At 37.4% G+C, this 6,000-nt stretch overlaps 1 protein-coding gene across 1 annotated transcript in view; it reads right to left on the reverse strand.

Moving 5' to 3' along the window:
- Window positions 1–3,793, reverse strand: part of hb (zinc finger protein hunchback) — a 60,525-nt gene extending 56,732 nt beyond the window's left edge. Inside the window, exon 1 of the mRNA XM_083112358.1 lies at window positions 3,361–3,793. The gene's annotated coding sequence lies outside the window, so the exon portion shown is untranslated. The remainder of the gene's footprint in view (window positions 1–3,360) is intronic.
- Between the last annotated feature and the right edge of the window lie 2,207 nt (window positions 3,794–6,000).

The raw sequence follows: 6,000 nt of genomic DNA on the forward strand, positions 1-6,000 counted from the left end.
ATGAAAACTTAGAACAATGTCCGTTGACGCTCAGACACATCTCAAATTTGCTTGGAAACTACATTTACGTATTGCGCAAAATAATAAAAAAAATCATTGTAATGAGGGACAACCGGTTAGTCGAGTCCCCCTCTGCAAACTGACTTTGGCATTTTTCTTTCCAAATTCGAAAAAGCGAAAGGTTAAGCATATTTTTACTGTTGATAACAGATGATGTCCAATTCATTAGTGTTCCAAGAGAAGAACCAAAATACAAAATGCCTTAGATCGAAAAATTGACTAGAATCCAGAGACCAGGTCGGAACTTTGTATTCACATATTCAACCATGTACAAGTAGTCCAGACACAGGCGTACGAATAGGGGGGAGCTGATAGGGCAACAGCCCCTCCCTAAATTTGAGAAAAATCAAAGTTTTCAAATGAAAGCAGTAAAGAAATCAGTGGTGAATGTAATCCTACTCAAAATTACCATTTTTGTCTTTAAACGAAGGTTAACAATGGTAGCTACTTGCGAAATATTTTGATGCATATCCGCCCCGTAGACCGCAGCTACGTAATATCCACAATTGCAATTCCAGCTCCTCCGAAAAATCCGGAGTCCACAGATTATTGAATGGTTCCGAGAGTTTAAAAAAAAAAACAAATATTAAATTTTCATGCGGGAGATAACGCAACGTAACGTTTATGGCTAAAATTTTCCACTCTGTTTCAAAGATTTTTCTTGAACAAAGTGCGTAAAACTTACAAACAAAAATAGCATTAATTATTCATTTCAGAATATTAACTGTATGAAACGTTAAAGAAACAACGAAAACAATTGTGCTGGATAATCTAGAAGTCTCCCCCTAAAGATGTAATAAAATAATAATTGTTATTTAATTATTATTGTATTATTTCTAATACTGAATTTTATATCAATGGCATGACCCGCCCCTACAAAAATGTCTGGCGACGCCATAATTGTAACAGCACATTCACATCCCTTTCAAAGAAAAGTTTTGCGACTAAGAAAATTCATGTATTTTTTAATATAAATCGGAAAACTATTTGTAGAGTTAAACTCCTCCAAAAATGTACAGTTGAATACATTTAGGTTCTCATTTATGCAGTTGTATGAAGTTTAAATCTATTTAAAAAGAAGTCCATTTTCCACGTCATGTTTTGTCGCAGAATTAATCATTCATAACTCATCATACTTCGGATCGCGTTGTCAGAGAGAAGGATGCTCCGTGGCGTTGTGGCGGAAAATGGTCTAAATTTAATAAGGGTTATTTGGTATAATTTTGTGACAAAATATGGTAGGGAAAATGGACATCTCGCCTTTCAAATACTAAAAAAAATGCAAATTTCAGGTTTCCGTGAAAAACTAAATATACACGACTCTACAAAGTACACAATTAAAATAAAATTCCTTCTTAGATTATTGTGTCCGTGGCATCCCCAAGAGCAGATAATATACAGATGTATTTCTCGTGTTAAAATTACTTGTAAGGAATTTCCTAATGCATAAGTCAAGAAATGTCAACACAAAATGTACATTACAGTGAGTAATCTCAGAGTTTCGTATTTCCGTGAAAAACGAAATATGCATTACACAATTAAAAAAACATGCCTCTTGGATAATTGTGTATGTGGCATTCCGAAAATATGATAAAGAGACTTCTAAGGAATTTCATATTGCCGAAAAACTGAAATTTGTAAATTGAAGTAGTAAATTCCTGTATTAGGTTTTATTGTGCTGACATTCGGGCAGCAAAAGAAAGGAAGGGATATTTATTTATGCATTGCTACAAATATTACACTGCCGTTTTACGAGTAAAACCAACATTCACTATTAGCAAAACGAAACACTACTGTTTTATAATTCAATCGAGATTCGCACTATATATAAACTTAAAAACACAATGTTGAGGTATTAGCACTTGAATGATTGTTTCGTTTGTGAAACAAGGTCACTCAGACAATGAATATTTCTTTTCGTAATAAAAATAATAGTTCATCTTGCATGTTTCATGTTCCTCAGATATAACCAGCTCGATTTTCAAACTAAAAGTAAAATTCAATCTAGTGTGTTCGGGAAAAGGCACGCGAGTCACAAATTGTGATTTTTCTGTTGCATTTAACTAAGTAACTAAGGTGAACGAATTAAAGAAAATTTCAGTATAATATTATATTGGGTGTGTTTAATGATTGTTAATAGTGATGATCCAACATGTATATCATGTCTAATGTTTACTATTAAAAGAATAAACATAAAAAAACAACCTGTCTGCTGTAAAATTGCATTTTTGACCGAACAACCTAGAAATTTCAATCATTTCTAAATTAAAATTGAACGAAACTTGGGCCAGACATGCTTGATAACACAGACACATAAATCTAAAAATGAGAAACTTGTTTTGGCATGCACAAGGATTTGAAGGGATATGGGGAAATCCCCATCTCTAGTTGCTAATTACACATATACAATATCCAAATGTTAAAGACTATTTACTGGAATAATAATAATAATTTTGTGCACTAAAGTTGCTGACCAAGACTGTTATTAAAAATTTAAAAAATGCTCTAAAAGTAACGTATCTATCCTATATCAGGATCTTCCTCAGACGAAGAACTAAACTAAAAAAATCTAAAGATTTAAAGATATCTATCCTGATATAGGATAGATACGTTACTTTTAGAGCATTTTTAAATTTTTAATAACAGTTTTGTTCAGCAATTTAGTGTATTTAATATGGAAAGAAGGCTTAATTGTGAAATGTGTTATAATTTTGTGGCACCACAAAACCCATCCAATATATGTGTATGTTCAAATATTTTAGACATCCTGATTGTGAATTTCTTTACATAAATTACTTGAAATTGTGTTGCTTTTTTTTTTCTCGAGGCGGAAATAATAACCCAGCTCCAACAAATTGTGTATCAATAAAAAAGGGCAATAAATTATTCACTGCAAGGGCTCCCTTAGCGCAAAAAAGGGCAGACTACAAAGGGCAACCTGTGTACTATCACTTCATCGGCATTTATACAGCACGGTTAACTTTCCTAAAAGGTATTTGATGATAGGCTTAGTTGACCTGTAAAAATCCTGACCTTCACAACAGCTTTATTCTTTAACACGTGGATCAATTTAGAAACTTGATAGGGGATCCTGGTATATAAAAAAAGGTACCTGCTTTTGGATCAAGAGAGGAGAGGAAAAAAGTCAATGATGGCCTCAGGCGGCAAAGTCCTATTCACCACAACGGAAGGGAAGAAAAAAAAGCCCATTCATTTTTTACACGCTTTCCTTTCAGACCCCACTTTACATGTATCAGGTAGCAAAAAAAAAAGAAGGAAAAAGGTCAAACCATCACTTACCCTAGCTCCCTTGCGGTGCCGGCAAAAAAATTGACCTCCAGGTCGACAGTCGTGTGCGAGGAATGCTTCGCTGTGCGAACAGCCTGATTAGGGGGGAAAGAATCTTCAAATAAAAAGAGCTGACAAAAGACTGTGTGGAGGATCTAAACACATTTCCCATCCACGTCGAAATTGATTTCCACCGTTCGAATTAGTTCGTAGCCACCAAACACACACGTCTTTCACAACAGTCTTGCACCAAATTCACTTGGCGTCCTTTTTATGGCGTCTTATCTGGTACGAAGGCACTGCTTATCCGCTTTGCAAGATCGTGGTGATTCACCCCCAAAAAAGTCTCGTCCAGCCTGGCTTGCGCGCGCGCACGTACCTTTCTCTCCTATCTGACATTTAACCAACTAAACCTTGCGGAGGCCGATTCGCTTCTGGAAGTTGGGGAAGGTCAGGGAAAAATCTTTCGTCCGCAGATGGAGGGAGGGGGTAGAGGGAGGGGTGGTGGACACAAAAGCAGGGGTGGTGAACCCTAGCCGCGGGCGAACTGACCTCGTGGGTGTTTTTGGGGAATGGCACGTGAGAAAAGGTGGCTGGGAGTTTCAACGGAAAAACCTTCAAGGATTTTAATGCGTTGTCTACCGGTAGCTGGGAGTCTCTGTCAACCATTGCACGAAAGGGTTCGAGCGTTTCAATGTAGGAAGTTTCGAACCACAATCTGCCATTTTTTAAAATTTTGTTTGTTGCTCGATTGGACAAACACAAAGATACATCTATGCATGGCCGTCCACGAAAAAAATATCCAAGGGAAAGGTCTTGATCAGTGTCCGAATTAACGAGGGGGTTGACGCCCCCTCCCACCACCACACACAAAAAATCCCGTCGAAAAGTATGGCATAGTGCTGATATTATATATGTATTAAAGTGTTCTCAATAAACTTGTAGGTAGATTAGATGGGTACTATTTTAAGTTTGAACTTGGTAATAGAAATTTGGCCAAGTTTCTGTGTTACTAATAGTTCATTAGCTCTCTTGTGTATATGAGTTTGGCTTTTCCTAGAATGTAAATATATGTGAGTTTCTAAGTTACGTTTCTAAGATTTTATGGTTTAGGTAAGAATCAATGCTCTAAGGTTCTTAGAACCTTGGGCGTCGCCAGAAATTTTTGCAGGGGAGTCGGGCAAAGGATAAAAGTTGAATAGTAGATAAAAAATAAATATCATTACCATGGTTATAAATGCTATTATACAATAATAAATATTATAAACTCACAAAGTATATTTTATTCGAAATAATTAATAATAATAATTATTATTATTACCAAAATGGGGAGACTCGATCCACCAAACGAGTGAACACCAGCACAACTATTTTCATTATTTATTTTGCTTTTTATGCAGTTATTATCTGAATGCGTTTTGATATTAACCATTGCATGTCTCGTTCAAGAAAAGCTTTACAGTTAGGGGGGATTTTTTTAATGAAGTGTGTTGTGTGATCCCTCACCGACAACTTTAATTATTACAATTTTGAAAATTGTGAAACCATTTGTTCTTTGGATGAAATAGTAGAATATAACCTTGTTGCTGTATTTTTCACTCAATGTTTTCGATCCAATGCATTTTTACTTTGATTATTCTGTACGAATACTAACTAAATGAACTTTATTTCTGTTCTTAACAATAAGAGTAACAAACTTTCGGTTTTCTTGTATCTTTAAATGAACAATGTCAACTTCCAGGGGGGTTCACCGACCCGGTCAACCCCCTCCCTCCCGACACCCATGCTTACCCCCAGGCAATAGTTTAGTTTACAAACTGGTAACATATACAATGCAGGCCTACATACCCCCCCCCAAAAAAAAGCAAAATTCGCACAGTGGTCTTAATTGATACCGTGTGATGTGATGTATATGAGTCATCCCAAGAATGATTGCTTTGGTTTATTTTCCTTCGCTTTTCTTCCGATTTTGGCTAATCGCGAAGATGTGGTGAGTGATGATATGATGAAATTGATGTAAGGGACACTCACGAAGAACACCCACGACCATGCCGGGATTCGAACCCGGGGCCCTTGGAGTCGCAGAACCCAATAGCCAGCGTTTTTTGGCAGTATGCAACGGTACGCTGTAGCGGCACCTTTTTATAGATGAGAATTAGGGTAATAACGTTTTATATTAAGGGGGAGAGGGACAATTTCTCCTAGGCCCTTCTCTCTTCGGCAGCTGCCGATCACTGTTGCCAGCTTCGCTCTTTTGGAGCCAGATCTCGCTCTTTCGTGCACTCGTTTGGTTGTGAACTATGGCACCCGCCCCCCCCCCCCCTGCCCCACTATCATGCCTTCACTGGCTCCGAATTACATAGACATCTTCTGTCATAAGTATACATTTTGCACGTGACGTGATATTGTTTTAATGGCTGCGTCGCCCCACCCCGTTTTACATCTCCAGCTACTTTTTCTTTGTAGCGCCTTGGCTGGCGTGAAGAGGACGTAATATTGTTATCCGGGAATACGTTATTTTCGATTTCTAAGACCATCGGTGGATTATTGAGATGGGTGATGCCGCCGGATCTAGACGGTGAAAACTAAGAATAAATTGCCATCACTTTAAAGCTAACGGTAATAACAGCGCCCCCACACCCACACCTCCGC

Source organism: Lepisma saccharinum, chromosome 26 (assembly GCF_977018435.1).
Source record: "Lepisma saccharinum chromosome 26, izLepSacc3.1, whole genome shotgun sequence".
Taxonomy (NCBI): domain Eukaryota; kingdom Metazoa; phylum Arthropoda; class Insecta; order Zygentoma; family Lepismatidae; genus Lepisma; species Lepisma saccharinum.